The sequence below is a fragment of the Hemicordylus capensis genome, chromosome 1 (genome assembly GCF_027244095.1).
Source record: "Hemicordylus capensis ecotype Gifberg chromosome 1, rHemCap1.1.pri, whole genome shotgun sequence".
NCBI classification, from domain to species: Eukaryota; Metazoa; Chordata; class Lepidosauria; order Squamata; family Cordylidae; genus Hemicordylus; species Hemicordylus capensis.
In genome coordinates this window covers 203,601,056-203,618,206 of record NC_069657.1, presented here as the reverse complement: position 1 = coordinate 203,618,206, position 17,151 = coordinate 203,601,056, and the positions used below count along the sequence as shown (strand labels likewise).

At 44.2% G+C, this 17,151-nt stretch overlaps 1 long non-coding RNA gene across 2 annotated transcripts; it reads left to right on the top strand.

Annotated features, from left to right (window-relative positions):
- Nucleotides 1-1,412: 1,412 nt before the first annotated feature.
- On the top strand, nucleotides 1,413-16,812 carry LOC128336315 (uncharacterized). Of its 2 annotated transcripts, XR_008311913.1 has the most exons (4): nucleotides 1,413-1,572; nucleotides 11,882-11,903; nucleotides 14,043-14,208; nucleotides 16,228-16,812. It is a non-coding gene; the product is annotated as an uncharacterized LOC128336315 (long non-coding RNA). The 2 variants fall into 2 exon arrangements; XR_008311912.1 differs by lacking the exon at nucleotides 16,228-16,812 and having other exon boundaries at nucleotides 14,043-14,677.
- The last annotated feature ends 339 nt before the right edge of the window (nucleotides 16,813-17,151 follow it).

The following is a 17,151-nucleotide window of genomic DNA, read 5'->3' as shown; positions in this document are numbered from 1 at the left end:
CATAGATATTTAAAATGCATGACTTATTATTAAGGCATGGTAAGTAATTCACATGGTACTGGTGGTTCTTTGCCCTGGTTGACTGAACCTAAGTGTGTCTGGTGCAAATTTGCTGAGACAGTCATTTAAAACCCACTTTTTGTAAATAGCCCTGGCTGTTAATTGGAAATGTAACTCTGCAAGGCATTTGTATAATTAAAACTATTGTAAGAGTTACTGAAACAGGAAGCTTAAAAAGGATCTGTCAGAGGCAGATCCAAAGCAACAAGAATTTTAAAAAGCCAACCCAGTCTAGCATCCTAGCTGGTATTGTGCTTGCTAGGAAGAAGATGAAGATGAGTATTTATATACCCCCTTTCAACCAGGATTCCCAAAGCAGTTTACACAGAGGAATAAAAAATAAATAAAGATGGATCTCTGTCCCCAAAGGGCTCACAATCTAAAAAGAAATCTAAGATAGATACCAGCAACAGCCACTGGAGGGATGCTGTGCTGGGGATGGATTGGGCCAGTTGCTCTCCCCCTGTTCAATAAGGAAAATCACCACCTTAAAAAGGTGCCCCTTTGCTCAGTTTGCAGGGCATTAGGACATTGCCACTAATGCAGAAGACCTCTATGTACAGGAAATTATTCTCTATTTTGCTTTTGGCATAACGAAGCATTGCAGTCAAATAACTGAATTCAGTTTATGGGGTACCTGAAGGACTGCCTTCTTCTATGTGCCTGCCCATATTTTTCAGTCATCACCAAAGGCCCTGCTCCAGGTACCTGGGCCACCTGAGCTAAGTGGAGCTTTGACAATGAGCAGGTCCTTTTCAGTCTCAGGCCAACTACCTGGAACACCTTCCCTGTGGAAATCAGGCAGGCCCCTATATCCACAGGTCCCAGTGGAGATCAGACCAGGCACCAGGTGGAAACACAGCTTTCAAAGAAGTTGCTGAGTTTTATCTAAGGATGCTGCTGAAATTGTCTGTGGTGTCATTTATGCTACTGTTACACTGTTGTAAGTTATAATGATTCACTAATACTGTTTTATGCATTGTTTCTATGAATTATTGTAAGCCACTTTGATTCTAGGGGAGAAAGGTATGGTAGAAATCTTTTAAATACATGCATACTTTCCCAGGGTTCTCTAAACAATGGGCAGGGGCGTAACTATCATTAGGCAAGGGGAGACAGTTGTCTCGGGGCCCACTGCCTCAATGGGCCCCCCAGAGACATGTCACATGACTCCCCATTGCCTGCCCGCCTAGCCCCAAGGCCCCTCAGCCAGTTCCCCTTGCCCTGTTCACCCTCTCTCCTGCTTTTCCTGGCTGGCAATCTAAGCAGCCTGCAAGCTGCTAGAGCTCCTTCTCTCTCCGCCTCTCAGATGATTGGCGGGTGGGCGGGGCTTCCAGAGAGGCCTATGGATAGGCTTCGCTGAAGCCTGAAGCTCTCCAGGCAGCACGGAAGGAAGAAGGAAGGAAGGAGACAGGCAAAGAGGCCAGCGCTGGCTGCCCTTACCCAGCACAGTTCTCTGCAGACCCTCTGCCCAGCCCAGCCCAGCCAGCCCAGCCTTTGCCAGTAATGGAGGTAGAATGTGAATTCCTTTTTGTGGTTACCGCCTGCCCCTGGATATATAGGGATCTGCTTGCCATAGGGCTTTGAGATGGTGGGAGAAGACTGAGAAGTCTCTGAATATTTAATTTAAAACAGATTGGAAAATTTGCTGGCTTTAAAAAAAAACTATCTAAAAAGTCTCATAAGTGGCTTGTTTCATGGCAGAAAATTACAAAAACTTCTGGAACAAACAATATTTTATTTATATTTATTTATTCATTCATTCATTTATAAATGCATTCAAGTTGTTTTGCAACCCAGAAGGTCTGAGTGAGAACTGTGAAGCATGTGCTGTGCTTTTATTTTATTTTATTTTACTTTAGAAATGCCAAGCTGGTTGGACATGTCCAAAAACCTCACTCACACTATTTACACTCTATGTCATCAGTCAGTATGATTCTGTAAAGATAAGAAATGGCCCTGCACATGCTGATTTGCTCCCCAGTCCCTCACCCCACTAGGGACGACCCTGCTTCTGAGCACCTGCAGAGAGTGGTTTTTATCTCAGTACAGTAAGAGACCACAACCAGCCCTACTTCCACATTGGGGAGCAGGGAGAACAACTTTTAGGACAGACTAGGGCATAACTTCACCAGTTCCTTGAGCCCCAGCATGTCTCATCTATCTTAAAATTTTACCAAGAAGAGGCAGATTCTTCATTCTCCCCCCCACCCGCTTTTTCTCCTGAGGAATGGTGCTAATTCTTGCTCTTTTCTCTATTTCTCCCCACATATCTTCCTTGCTTCAGTGGGACTTACTGGTCTCCTATAGGGAGCAAAATATGCTGGGAGCACAAATTAGTTTGGTTTGCTTTACATCCCTGAGCATGTGCAATCCTATATGCACTTACCAGGTACAGCTGAATGCAATGGAGTTTATTTTTAAGTAGACATGCTTTTCTTGCCAGTAAGTCCTTTAGGTTTCAATGAAATGTACTTCCAGCTAAATATGGTTAGATTTGCTGCCTGAGGCTGCCATTCTCCACATACTTACCTGGGACTTTTATACACAGCAGGTTTTACAGCAAGTTTACTGGGAGGCTTTACTGCAAAATTGAAGTTGTCCCAAACAACCAACACAAAATAGTGGATTTTTTTTACTCCGGATATAAATCAGGCTACACTAATGAGCAGTGAAAAACCTGAATTGTGTGTGAACTGCTCCCCAATAACTCACAGGGACTTCAGGGTAAATCTGGCCAACATGTGAATGTAGCACCTCCATTCCAGAGGAGATGTGTGTTTAAAAGTCCCATTTGAAAAACCTCCTGGAATCAAACTTTACTGAATTTGTTCAGAATTCTGAGAAAACATACATAGGCTCACACTGCATAGTTGAAAGTCTGCCTTGCTAATCTTCACCAAGGGGCCTATTTTAATAATTATTGTTTCTACTGTGTTCTAGGCATTAAAAGTAGCACAAATATATAGTATTCAATGTAGATCACTATATATTGTGAAGTGTGCGTGTGTGTATTCAGTGAAATGTATTTCCAGGCAGCATACTTATTTTGAAATATCAGACTTAAATCCTTGGGGGCCTGGGGTCTGCGGAGGCCCTGGACTTTGAGGGGCTGGAGGCCCATTTTAAAGTCTCGTCTCTGGGCCCACTCCAACCTTGCTACACCTCTGACAATGGGGTTCCCCCGATCAACCTTTTCACCACAGAAGCCAATTCCCAGGGTCCCATCACATTCTAACACAAACCAATGGAACCCTGGCTGGGCCTGTGAGTCCTCAATGACTCCCACTAAGTTCTATGAGATAAAATAACTGGGGTAAAGCTGAGACACAGCTGAGATGGAGCAAAACCTGAACCTGTCCAGACACAAGGTTAATCGGAGACTGGAAACAAGTTTAGTCCCATTCCAGTGCTGTCTGTGAAACAAAGGTGCCCATAGTATAGCACGGAGCTGTCATGTTCAGGAATATGAAAGAATAGAGGATACATGGACCCAAGGAACAAAACATATACTAGGTAGTATATATACCGTGTATAAGAGTCTATTCACACACACAACTTTCATGAAACATGGATAAAATAAACATATATAATGAAACACACAATTACTCAAGAAAATGTCTGTGTTCTAGACTTTTTGGGGTCTAGAACACAGACATTTTCTTGAGTAATTGTGTGTTTCATTATATATGTTTATTTTATCCATGTTTCATGAAAGTTGTGTGTGTGAATAGACTCTTATTCACGGTATATATTATGTTCAGGAATATGGCACACTATGAAATAAGAAGATCTGGTGGCCATAAACAACACGCACTAGTGAATCAATTTGCTTGGGGAAAGGAGCCATTAACGCCACCTCCTTTGAATCTGTTCACAGGGAATGGAATGGAACATGCACTATTCAACCTGGAAAGCACCTGGGCTGGTGCAATTCCACCTTAGTTAGCTTAATCACATCTAAGTAACAGAGATTAAATCAATTCAGCATGCACTCAGGAATCCATTAAGGTACTTAGTGTGGCCCCTGGGAAAGAGGCAGCCTGTACGAAAGGGCCCTTGCTGTGTGGCCATTCATTAATAAAGGAGAAGAAGGAGTAGCAAAACTGTTACCATCTGTGTCAAGAAAGGGAAGGAGTTCTGGTCAAAATGTAGTGTCATACAAAATGTATTGTCACGAGATTGTTTGCCCAGTTGCTGACCACATAATTACTTGGCGCTTGTAGGTACACTTCCCAATGAGTATTTTTCAATGCTAGTCAATAAAAAGACATTCTTACATTAAGGAACAGAATTCTAAATTACACATAACTTAATTTGGGGGTGAGCTTTATTAGAGTGACAAACTGCAAAAAGGGAATTAAAATATATGATGTGCTTTATGGCTATTTCCTATCCAAAGCATCCCTGTGTATGTGACATAGAGGAGAGCTGGTTATGTGGCAGCACACATGAATTGTCTCATCTGCTAAGCAGGGTCCACCCTGGTTTACATTTGAATAGGAGACTACATGTGTGAGCACTGTAAGATATTCCCCTTAGTGGGGTGGGGCTGCTCTGGCAAGAGCACCTGCATGCTTGCATGCAGAAGTTCCCAGGTTCCTTCCCTGGCATCTCCAGTTAGGCCTGGGAGAGACTCCTGCCTGTAACCTTGGAGAAGCCGCTGCCCGTCTGGGTAGAGACTATAATAAGCTAGATGGACCAATGGTCTGACTCAGCATTAGGCAGCTTCTTATCTTCCTAGCTATGATGTACCTTGGGGCCAAAGCTCTACATGAGACAAGGCAGAAGAAGAATTGTCAGATTAAGGTCCTCAAATTCCAAAGGTGCTTCATTTCAAAGGAACTCTCAGACCTGATGGCCATTTTGTTAGTTGCTTGGTGAAGGTTATAGGGCTAGCTTTTTGGTAATAAATGTGAGGTGGTCTTGCAGCATTTCATGGACCATTTTCTTGCCAGAGTTGTATGCTGGATGTTTTTATGTAAGTAGTTGAAAGAGAAGACAATATCTAAGTTAATCAATACAAAGTATTAAAAATGCAACAAACAAACAAAAAACCCACCAGTTAGCTGCAAAGCCTATAAATGTAAACATACTCCTTACATAAAGGAGTACCGTATTTTTCGGACCATAAGACGCACCTGACCATAAGACACACCCAGTTTTTAAGAACATTTTTAAGAACACCCAACACAAGGCCCGATTTTGGGCGAAGAAAGCCACCCCCCACACTCCAATGACGGGCCGAATTGGCCCAAACTACTGCCGCCACCGCCGACCACCCACCCAACCGCCCAACACAAGAAAGCCACCCCCCACACTCCGATGACGGGCCGAATCGGCCCAAACTACTGCCGCCGCCGCCGACCACCCACCCAACTGCCCAACACAAGAAAGCCACCCCCCACACTCCGATGACAGGACGAATCGGCCCAAACTACAGCCACCGCAGCCGCCCGCCCGCCTTCCCTCCCAGCCGCCCGCCTGCCCTCCCTCCCTCCCAGCCGCCCGCCCGAGTCCTCACCATAAGATCAGGGTTGTTCAAATAAGAGAGGAGCTCACAAACAGAGCTCCTCTCTCTGCAAAGTCTCGGCCCCAACTGGGGCTTTGGGTGCAAAGGACGCCTGGGAGTTCCGCGGTGGCAGCGGCGGCTGTAGTTTCTGCCGATTTGGCCCCTAATCCGGTTGTGGGGGAGGCTGGTGCATTCGGACCATAAGACGCACCTTCATTTTTCCCCCCACTTTTTTGGGGGGGAAAGTGCGTCTTATGGTCCGAAAAATACGGTATTTTCATAAAGAAGTATTCTAAATAATAAATGTAAGAATCAGAGAGAAAAAGAGAGGAAATACAAAACAATGAGGCGGGTCTCACGATCCGTGAGACCCACTTTTGTGAAAACTGCAGACGAACGGCCAGGGAGCCCTGGGTGGCTGGATTGGCCGTCCACACGATGGCCGGCTCCGTGACGGAGTGATGGGAGGTGGGGGGAGCGGGGGCCGCGCGGCCCCCACAAGCTCCAGTATGCCCTGCGCAAGTGCGCAGGGCATGCTGAGGAGATCCCCGAGCTGGGAGGTGGCTTTTCACCTCCCGGCCAGGGGTCTACTCATTAGGCACGGCGCGAAGCCGTGCCGCGGCTACTCACGAGCCTAAAAAGCAGGTTTGCAGGAGCACTCGCTCTGCAAACCTGCTTTTTAGCAGGGGTTCTCGAGCAGGTTAGCAGCTCCAGAACCACTGGGCTCGGCTGTGAGCCCGGTGGTTCTGACGACCAACAAAAATCGGGCTAGCCTCTGCTAGCCCAATTTTTGTTGGTCATGAAAATACCCCCAAGGTATAAAATCCTCTTAACCCAGAGTTATTCAGTATGAATAACAAATGGGTTACATTCCTTATTCATATGGAGCAGTGGTCACCGAACTGACTATGAACTGAATGGATCATATTGTGTTTGTTTTTTCTTTGGTTTCAAAATAAATGTACACTCTTACCCAGAATCAAAGAGGCTAAAAGAAGGTGCAGACAGAGTGAGCAATGGATGAGAATGGGGAACCTAAAGAAAGGTTCAGGGAAGAATGAGACTTGAGGAAAAAGAGGAGACAGAAGCAAGAAGGGGCTAATGAGAGCGAGAGCTCTGAAGAAAGTTCACAGTGTTTGAGGTCAGCAACACGTTTCTACTGTGACAGAGAGCTTCAGGACCACAGGGAAGAACTCCAGAAGAATTGCCCACTTTCACTCCTTTGCAGATTAATGTGTGCATAATGGAGATACATGGAGCAGCAGGTACAATCCTGCTCTGTCCCCGTAGCTGCTGCTTACTATGGATATGCGGATCAAATCATGGTCAAATCGATTAATTTGAATCTGGGCAATTTGAGTGACTTGACCTCGAATTGAATCACCCTTGAGGATGCTTACCAGGTTCAAGGTTAAATCGAATCACCCTCGATTTGAGAATGAATTGATTCAGTGATTCAAGCCTCCATTTTGTCCCCTCTGAGCTTCTGCCATCACTGCCGTGGTGAATTTTTAGGAATATTTATGTGTGGATTCTCAGTTGTGAAATTACTTCTTCATAGGAAATCTCTATGAAGAAGTCATTTTACAACCTTGAATCCACAACACATAAAAGTTCCTAGAAATTCACCCATTTGCCTGATTCCTTTGGGGGTTGGGTGGCAGTTGGCACCCATACGGCCCTGCCACCCAACCTGCTTTGGTGCCCCCTAGCCCTTAAAAATTAGGCTGAATCGATTCAGATTTGAATATAATAGAATCAAATTCGAATCGAATAACCAAGATTTGAAGGCAACAGATTCAAGCTCACATTGAATCAGGCTGATCCAATTCAAACTCAAATTGAATTGCTAAAATTGATTCATGCACATCCCTACTGCTTACCTGCCTGCTTAATTAGTCAAGATTTCAGCCAGGGTTCTCATCCAGGTATTCCACAAACTCAGATTGATGCATTATGTATCTTCTGAACATAAGATGTGATAGCTGCTATGTATCTCACTTTGAGAACTGTTTTTGGTTCAAAAGCAGCAGCATATAAATATTTTAATGATAATAATAGTGACATGAAATTATAGAGTCTACTTAAGCCTTTTTTTTTTTGCTCCTGGAGTTTTTCAAACTGGTAGGACAGAGCATCTTAGGAGTGGGAGAACTCATAAGCAGCAAGAGAGTGACCTCTTGACACAATTTAAACAGCAATCCAGCTGTTCATGTGATCTGGGAATTCCAGCCACAGTATCTAATACTGTTTGTAAAATCCCAGATTTTCTCAGTCCTATTTAAATTTTAATAAGGTGGGCTGTTTTCATTTTTAAAATGAATGTAACATTAGGAAAAGAAAGTGGCATCCTTAATCATGAAAACACCACTTTCATTAATTTATGATACTTACATTTGAAGCACTATCACAAAATTGCTTGTGTTTAGGGAATGACAGTTCCAGGTAGAGAAAGTGATCCATCAGTAAGCCCATTTACATTAAAACATTTTGACAGCTGCAGTAATTAAACCATTTCACAGGTGCAAGGAAGTGCCTTAAATGCCCCTCCGGCTACAGCACTACCCAGGTTTGTCTATCTTCCTTAGCAACTGCTGTGAAAACAAGATAATGGAAATATTGTAAAAATACAGAAATACACTGACAATTCAATAATTACAGGGTGCCATCTGAGTCTTTGAAACACCAAACTGCTCCTTAATTTTCTATTGGATGACAAAGAAAAATTCAATTTGGGACTGAGGAGGAGAAAGAGGAGGAAAGCCTTGCAGTATTTTGCAGAATATGGAATCTGTTATCATAGATCTAACATTACTGCAACTGGTTTGGGTGGTTGTGCTGGTGGCGGAGGAGCTGTGCATATAACTACTGCAAATATCATAGTAAAAGATTATAGCCTTGGTTTTCTTTCCAAAGCTACAAATGAGAACACTGTACTCTTTGAAAAAAACAAGAAACAAAACCAGCATGAAATCTATAATACTGTTACAAATGTTGACTGACATCCTGACTAACGAAGCCCCAGTGCAATGGGAGAAGCACTTATAGCCCCAGTGCTTCTGAAGAGTTCCAGACTAACACTGCACTGGGGCTAGTGTGTGTGGGGGGGAGCAAATTTCAACGCCCTCCCCTTTCCCCCAGAAGGGTTCTGCGTCACCTACAAATATGTGCCTGAGGGCTGCAGGAACATATTTTCTGATGATACCGAGCACTTCCTGGTGAAGCAGAGGCTGTCAAAAAAATTTTCCTCACCACTGAGTGAGCAGTAGAACTGAGTTTGCTGAAGGTTTCAGAAGCACTGGTGGCATCAGTGTGTCATTAGTCAGAATGTCAGCCACTATCTTTATGGTTCTTTTGAAGGCCGCATATATTTCCTCAGTAATTCTTCCGAAAACCCTATACAGCAGGGCAGGAATAAACTATAAACCACTTTGTAGAAAACAAGAGGTTTATCAATATATTAAAGAAATAAGTGCTTATTTCTTCCCCTAGAAATGGGGAAAGAGCGGAAATGGGGGCTGAGCTATTGTGGGTAGCCTGTGCTACGAGCTTAGGGCTGAGCTTCCAATTAGGACCTGGGAGCTTTCAGTGAGGCAGCTCAAGCTTTTCATCATGATGCCACACCGACTCTGTATTTTATGTATATTTATGTCTTTGTTTAAAATTTCATATATACATACATATATATACACACACACACACACACACACATATATATATACACACACACACACACACACACGTACATCCTGCCGTTCTGCTCCAGCATTTAGGGTGGCTAACAACCAATTAGAATGGGAGCCATTAATAATGTATTCTAAAGCACAAAATCACAATAAAAATTACTCAAAGCCAATAAAAGAGAGGGCAGAATCTCTTCTGAAAGCAGAAGCTCTAGAGTATTTTATTTTTTCCTTTAACAGTTCTTATTTGTTAACAGCATGCGAGGGAGAGCTTTAAAATGCAGAGTGGCATGGCCTGCTTTCCCATATACTTTCCTTTGATTCAGTAAAAATAACCTGTCAAATCAAAGCTAATATTTGATGAGCGAATAACAGAATAATCTGGGCAAGTACATGCTTGTGTCCTGAAATGCTTCACCTGACATACACCACTGAAGTATGTAAACTAGTCTTTTGTGCTGCTGGCCTACCTCCTTCCTTTAAGGAGCTGAATCTTTCGCATTGTTTTCAGCCCACTGGTGGGTGGGTGGCTTGTTTGCTCTTGGATTCAGCTTTCAAAATGCAGCCATGACCCGGGTGCAATCAGACAGTGGAAGCTCCTGCGCTAAATTCGGTCCCTTATTGCATATGGGTTGGCCGCATGTTAGCCTAAGTGCAAAGGAGCCCTATGGAGGGAGTAGCATCTACAGCCACAGGATTTACCACAGGGTGGAGAAGCTATCGGCAGAGGTGCACCTAGATAATTTTGGAGCATGGACCTAGAGGCCTTTGAAGCCCCCCCCCCCCAATTAAGCATCAGCATCCTCAGCTGGACAACCAAACCATCCAGGACAGATTAAAGAGGATTTGGGGGTCTCCAGGACCTGTGGAGGCCCTGGACTTTGGCCCAGAAGTCCAGGAGTAAGAGTGCTTCTGGCTACAGGTAGGTAAAAAGTGGCTACAGGTAGGCCGGAATGAAAGAAAGAGTCAGCACCCCTCACTTGCACACCACTTTTGCTTTAAAAACCAGACTGTCATGATCATTGTTGCTTTATATATGGTTGGAGCAGACTCAAATGCAAACAAACAAGTTTGCCATAGTCACATTCAGTGGTCCCTCTAATTTTTTTTTTTCATCTCTGTGTGGAATGGGTTTTGTTCTAGGCGGCAGAATCGAAGCACTGTGTGTGTGCACACATTCAGAGTGGGGCCTTCCTAATTCGACCTGAGCGGGATCTAAAATTAACTGAGCAGACATCAGAAAACTTGTGAGTGTGCAAGCGCACACACGCCTTAGAGGGAACAGTGGTCCAAAGTGTTAAGACTCTCAACAAGGTTCGTTTCACAAAGCTTCAAGATAGGAAAGGCAACGACCATCACCACTGGCTGGGAAGGGAGAGGGGTGGCAACGGACTAAGCTTGCCACCTGTTACCAGCCACTCACCTGGGTTGATGAGTTTCTGATGTTGGTTCAAGGGGCATGGTCAGCAGTGGAACACAGAAGAGCCGCCTGTCATCCTCTCTCAGCTAGAGAACAGTTCATTTGCTGGCTTGGGGCAGGGCAGGGGGCAGGGGGTAGGGAGTGCCCATGGCAGCCTCCAGGCATTTGCAGCTCAGGGATATTTGTCCCCTCCAGTTCAATGGTGGTTATGTGACTGCAGCTCTTACAGTCTGCAGCTCTGCAGACTGCAGCTTTTACCTACAACTGTTTGTATGTATGTATGTATGTATGTATTTATTTATTTAATCATATTTCTATACCGCCCGATATGTACATATCAGTGGTGGTGTACAAAATTTAAAATATTTAAAAGTTACAGATTAAAATACATGGTGATAAAAAGAATAGAATAAAATAGATATTAAAAGAAATTTATTAAAATTGATACTAATTAAAAGCCTGTGAAAACAGGATTGTCTTGAGGTTCTTCCCAAAAACAAACAGAGAAGGAGAAGCTCTTATTTCAGTAGGGAGCATATTCCAAAGCCCTGGGGCAGCCACAGAGAACAACACCAACCACCAGACGACCCATATACCACTTTTTGCTGAAAAAGTTCTCAAAGTGGTCGACAACTTCACAGAGCCTACAATTCCTGTGCCTTACCTCCATCTGAGGTGCATTTGGTAGAGACAGCCTTATCAGTAGGGAAGTCCTTCCCACACTTCACTTGCCATGGAATTCATGACACAGTTCAGTTAACATTGTATGACTTCAGAAACCAATTGAAAACATTTTCTTTAGGCCCACTTTTCAGCATGCCACCTAATGGCACAGCGGGGAGGCAACCTGCCTAGAGAGCAGGAGACTGTTGGTTCGAATCCACGCTGGTGTGTTTCCCAAAATATGGGAAACTCCTATATCGGACAGCAGCGATATAGGAAGGTGCTGAAAGGCATCATCTCATACTGTGGCCCACCACAGAAGGCAATGGTAAACCACTCCTGTATTCTACCAAAAAAACCACATGGCTCCATGGTTGCCAGGAGTTGACAGTGTAATCTTTCCTTTCCTTTCCTTTCCTTTCCTTTATGATGCATACTATTTTAATTATTTGTCATTATTGTTGCTTGTTGCTCTTGTATTTTCTGTTTAATAACTGTTGTTTTAAACTTTTATGTTTTAATGGAAATCATTCGCCACATCAGAGCTCCATGATGAAGCAAAAGGGTGAGACAGAAATATTTGTAATTAATAATAAGAGGGCCATAGCCTGGACAACTCTGGTAAATCAGCAGAAGAGGCAGGAAAAGAGGGCATAATGGAAGAGAGACAAACTAGCCAGTCTCTTGTGTTAGATAACGTTGTCATTGTATTGCTTTTTTATTGTTAGTTTGTGGTTTTTTAAACAATGCGTGCCAGATTGAATATTCTTAAAATGGGCAGACAGGATATAAATCATTTTGATAAATAAAATGAAGAAACTATTGTTACTCTTGCTTTAGATCAGGCCTGCACAACATAAGGCCCGGGGGCCAGATTCAGCCCGCAGAGACTATTTTACCAGGATACCCCAGGTATCCTGCAGCAACACAAGAGCTGGAAACTGTCTTATAGCGCCATCCTGTGCATGCTTTCTCAGAAATATGCTCCACGGTGTGCCCAGTGAGGCTTACTCCCATGTATGCATGCCTAGCAGTGCAGCCTGAAAGCAATGACAATTTAGGGAGAGGAGAGGACTTGGCATTTGTTTGGGGCTGGCAGGCATTCTAGGGGCCCCACTCATTGAGCACAAGGACAGGACCTATTCTCTGCCAAGGCCACTATCCAAGGCCACTATCCTTGGTTGAAACTATGGGTCCATAGACGGGGGGATAGATCCACAAGTAACTAATATAACAATTTTAATTTTAATGTAATAATGTGCTAAAAATTTGATCTTGGCCCCTGCACGCCACATTGTGGATGAGCATTCCAGCCCACCTCATGTGGTGGGCCACATTCCGGCCCACCAGGGCATTTGAGTTGTGCAGCCCTGCTTTAGATCCAGCAGCACTGATCCGTTTGGATTATTTCCTTATGCCTCAGATTACTTTACCACATTTGGATAGGTTTACATAATCAAAGGCTGAGATTGGATTGCTTCCCTTATCTTTATCTTGCACTAGTTTTGGATCATTTGAATTCAAAGCCAGAAGGGCCTGTTACTACACACTGAAGGAACTATTCCCTGGCTTGTGTCAAATGCATACAGTCTGGTGGTCCATTTTGCAGCAACAGTCTTTCAGGGGTATTTGTTTATAATAAAGTGTTTATAACAAACTCAGAGCTTCCAGGCTGAACATGTACTATGAACAGAGGGACTCTTACCCCTGGACTTGGGGGCCGAAGTCCAGGGCGTCCACACCGCCTGCCCCCCCTTTCTTCTGTCCTGGGTAGTGTGGTCGCCTGGCCAAGCATGATGATGCTTAATTTGCAGGGGGCGGGGGGCCTCCAAAGGCCTTTAGGTCCAGGCTCAAAAATTACCTAGGTGTACCTCTGACTGTGGATCATCATGGGGCATAGGCACCATTGAGTCGGAGGGGCAGAAGTCACAGGTGTCCACCTCCCCCACCCCTCTGCACTAGACACTCAGCCTCAACTTGTGCTGGCCACTCTCTGATATCAGTGAGCTGATGCAAGTGAGGCCTCTTTAACGAAGCCTCACTGGCATTGGGGCAGCCCTGCCTCACCAAGCTGGCATGATCACATCGGCTTGGTGTGTCGTCAGGCCATGTTGGCTTAACTGGAGCATGGCTATCCAGGTAGGTAGGTAGGTAGTGAAGGCAGGTGGGTAGCAAGCTGGTCAGCGAAGGCAGGTGGGGGGACCATTTTCAAATCTTGTCCCAGGGCTCCCTCCAACCTTACTACATCCCTGGTCCCTCAGATGCCTGAGAAACTCCTCCCCCATTCCAGTTTTAGGACTGCAAAACAAATGATTTCTCACGCACCTGGCAGCCTTCTGTACTTGGCTGATGTGCTGCATGGCAGGCCTGGTTTACAGTGCTTTAAGAGAGTGTTAGGAGATTTAACGTTAGCAGCTGGTTCATTTATGGAAATATTTATGGTACAGCTTCACAGGATCATTGAGTTCAAAATACCAGTTGGCGAAGCATGGGTAGTCATGGACAGGTTTAGAAACTACTCTTGGATATAAAATATGATCATACATAGCAAATGAAAATGCATTTTACAGTTCAGGTAATATTTTAAAATATTCCAGGGAAAGGTAGAAAAACTCAGTCAGGGGTGAGTGGGTCAGGTGTCTTATACATTCTGCCTTTTCATAATGTAAGGAAACCAGTAATTAAAGTCTCATTCCTCCTGCAGAAAATGGAAACTGATATCAGGACAATTAAGAGGGATGATTCAAGGAGGAATCAAGAGTCTAGTCATCACTAATCTCCCAGCCACAATCAACAAGAAGCCAAAAAGAATGAAGGAAAGGCAGGCCCTGCAAACAGTAGAAAAGGCCTTTGTTGAATAGGATTTGTCTGTGAGTAAACATGATAGAAGAATCTTGGCATGTTGGAGAGCACTGCTGGATAAGACAATGCTAAATTAAGTAGTACTGTGGAACCTCCATTTTAATTCAATTTCCAGCTACATATGGGGAAAGATTTCAAATGTGGAAGCAAGCTAGAAGAAAAAGCTATCAGCTGCCCAGTAAAGATGGGTTTTTCTTTAATAAAATATGAGTTTTTAAAAGGCTGCTTTGCTACAAATCTCCGAGACAACCCCAGAATAGTCACTCAGATGATGAGAAAATATGTAGGGTGGAGATCATACATGTGTAGTGGTACTCATATACAGGGAATTCTGAAAAATCTGCTAGGAGCCACTGAAATTCTGTAGGAATCTGTGAATGGTTCAAGATTCGCACAGTTGTGTGTCAATTAGAGCACAAGGTCCTAAATCACTGACTGCAACTATTTTCTGGAAAAATCCAGGGAGTTCACCCTGGTTGCATATGAGAGGGAGACTAGAGGTGTGAACACTGTAAGATATTCCCCTTAGGAGTGGAGCCGCTCTGGGAAGAGCATCTAGGTTCCAAGTTCTTTCCCTGGCATCTCCAAGATAGGACTGAGAAAGATTTCTGCCTACAACCTTGGAGAAGCTGCTTCCAGTCTGTGTAGACAATATTGAGCGAGATGGACCAAGGGTCTGACTCTATATGGCAGCTTCCTATGTTCTGGTGGTGGTGGTGATCTTGGGTCAGCAAGAGTGTAAGGCAGCTTGCCCATGGCTACTGATTTTCCCTTGCCATATGTAAGCACAGGGGAGTGTTATGTGCATCCTTGGTCACACACTCAGCACATTTGAGTTTACAGTTATGCCCAGCCAGCCTGGCTACATGCATTGACTGTGCAATCTGGAACAACCCTCTTCAACAGATCAAGTCCCATGCAGAATGAGCACAGGGTGGGATAAGATCCCCCCTGCTGACCCTGCTCCTGATCTCTATGCATCCATCCAAACCTCTGCACATTCATACATGCTATATGCACACACACTCTCTTCACATGATCCATACTCTGCAAAAATGCAGGGTACAGATCCTGCAGGCAGAGCCAACATGTGACGCATTGTCTCTTTATAGAAGGTTGGGTGAACAGGGGTGGAACCTTCCTGGAGGCCTGGAGTCTCCAGAAATTGATGTCAATCTTCAAGTGGCCATTGAAAGCAATCCTGGAGATCTGAATGGCTTGGTATCATGTAAAATATTGAGGAAATATGTTGGTGTGGGTGGGGTGCATCTCCAGGAATAGCTTTAATAAAAGTTGGGAGCCCTAGGAACAGGACCCATAGGCACAATCAGGACCCTCATGATCTGCACAATGCTTCCTGTATCTGTAATGGACAGGGTTCCTTGGCAGACAAGTTGACAAAGAAAAGGGCTCCCTCTGAGTAGAAAATTTGCCAGGTAAAAGGCCAGTGTGATTGATTGATTAAGTGCCATCAAGTCAGGGTCAACTCTTAGCAACCACATAGTTAGATCCTCTCCAGGATGATCTGTCTTCAACTTAGCCTTTAAGGTCTCTCAGTGGTGCATTCATTGTTGTTGTAATCAAGTCCATCTACTTTGCTGCTGGTCGTTCTCTTCCTCTCTTTCCTTCAGCTTTCCCCAGCATTATGAACTTCTCAAGGGAGCTGGGTTTCCGCATAATGGGTCTGAAGTATGATATTTTGAGCATGGTCATTTGTGCCTCGAGTGAAAATTCTGGACTGATTTGTTCTATGACCCATTTGTTTGTTTTCGTGGCTGTCCATAGTATCCTCAAAAGTCTTCTCCAGCACCAAAGTTCAGAAGTGTCAATACTTTTTCTATCTTGCTTCTTCAAAGTCCAGCTTTCGCATCAATAGAATGTCATAGGGAAAACCATTGTCCGAACAAAGAAGCTGGTGTATATTGGGGAGTGCAAAGAGATAGAGGGCAGGGAAAGCTAAATGGAAGGAAAAGGACTACCCATCTAATTTCAAGCTTAAAACTGCTTGTGCTTTTTCTCCTCTCTAGGATTCCATTGACACTTTGTCAGCTTCTCTGTTTCCATTACATCAGGAATGCCTCTCAGCAGCACTGTAACAACCCAGAAAGCACTCATCACTCAGTTGCTTCTATAAAATCTAAATTTGGAAAATGGGGCATTCATGGTTTAATATTTACTACAAGAATTTGTACAGAAGGCAGCTAAGAACACCATGGTCTCCCACTGAAGCTCAATCTGGCACTTTGCAAGGAGTGGATAATTTAAAACTGCCACTTATTCTCTCACTTTTCCTCTGCAAACTCACTGTAATGGAGGCCGCTCCAATCCATTCTCCAGGCAGCTGGCCTTTTACCACCTTTTAAGTTCTGTGTGGGCATGATTTGCCAGATAAGATCCCTGCTGTTGCATGATTAAGCAACATAGTGCATTAGCACTGTGAGATTTTTTAAACTTTTTTTTTAACATCCCAAGATTAAAAAGAACACACATCATATTAGTAGGGTTGATTTTCCTCCAAATGTCCAGGTCTCTCTGCATTTCTTTTCCTGCTAATTTGCACGTTTCAGATGTGTGGCATGTAGCTCTAACCTCCTGAATATCCATATGTGCATCAAGTGCAGTAGAATAACTGTGCGAGCAGCACATAAGCACCAGAAAGGAGCAATATGACTGGCAGCCCACTCTGATGAATGCAATTAAAGAGCTACTTGCCACCACACCAGCACTTACACTGCAGTAGGCTTGTTGGCATCCCATTTCTTAATGGCATTCTGTGGTCTGGAGTTGAACAAGAGGGATGAAGTTCATCCAGTTTCATTTTTCTTGAACTTGCGGGTTTGGGTGGTGTAGAGTCTGTGGCACAGTCAGTCAGTTGAGGGCCTTAATGTATTATATGGCTGGTGTGTGGCATGCTGCTGCCATTTGTGAGTCCACCTCTGCTCTGTGGGAGG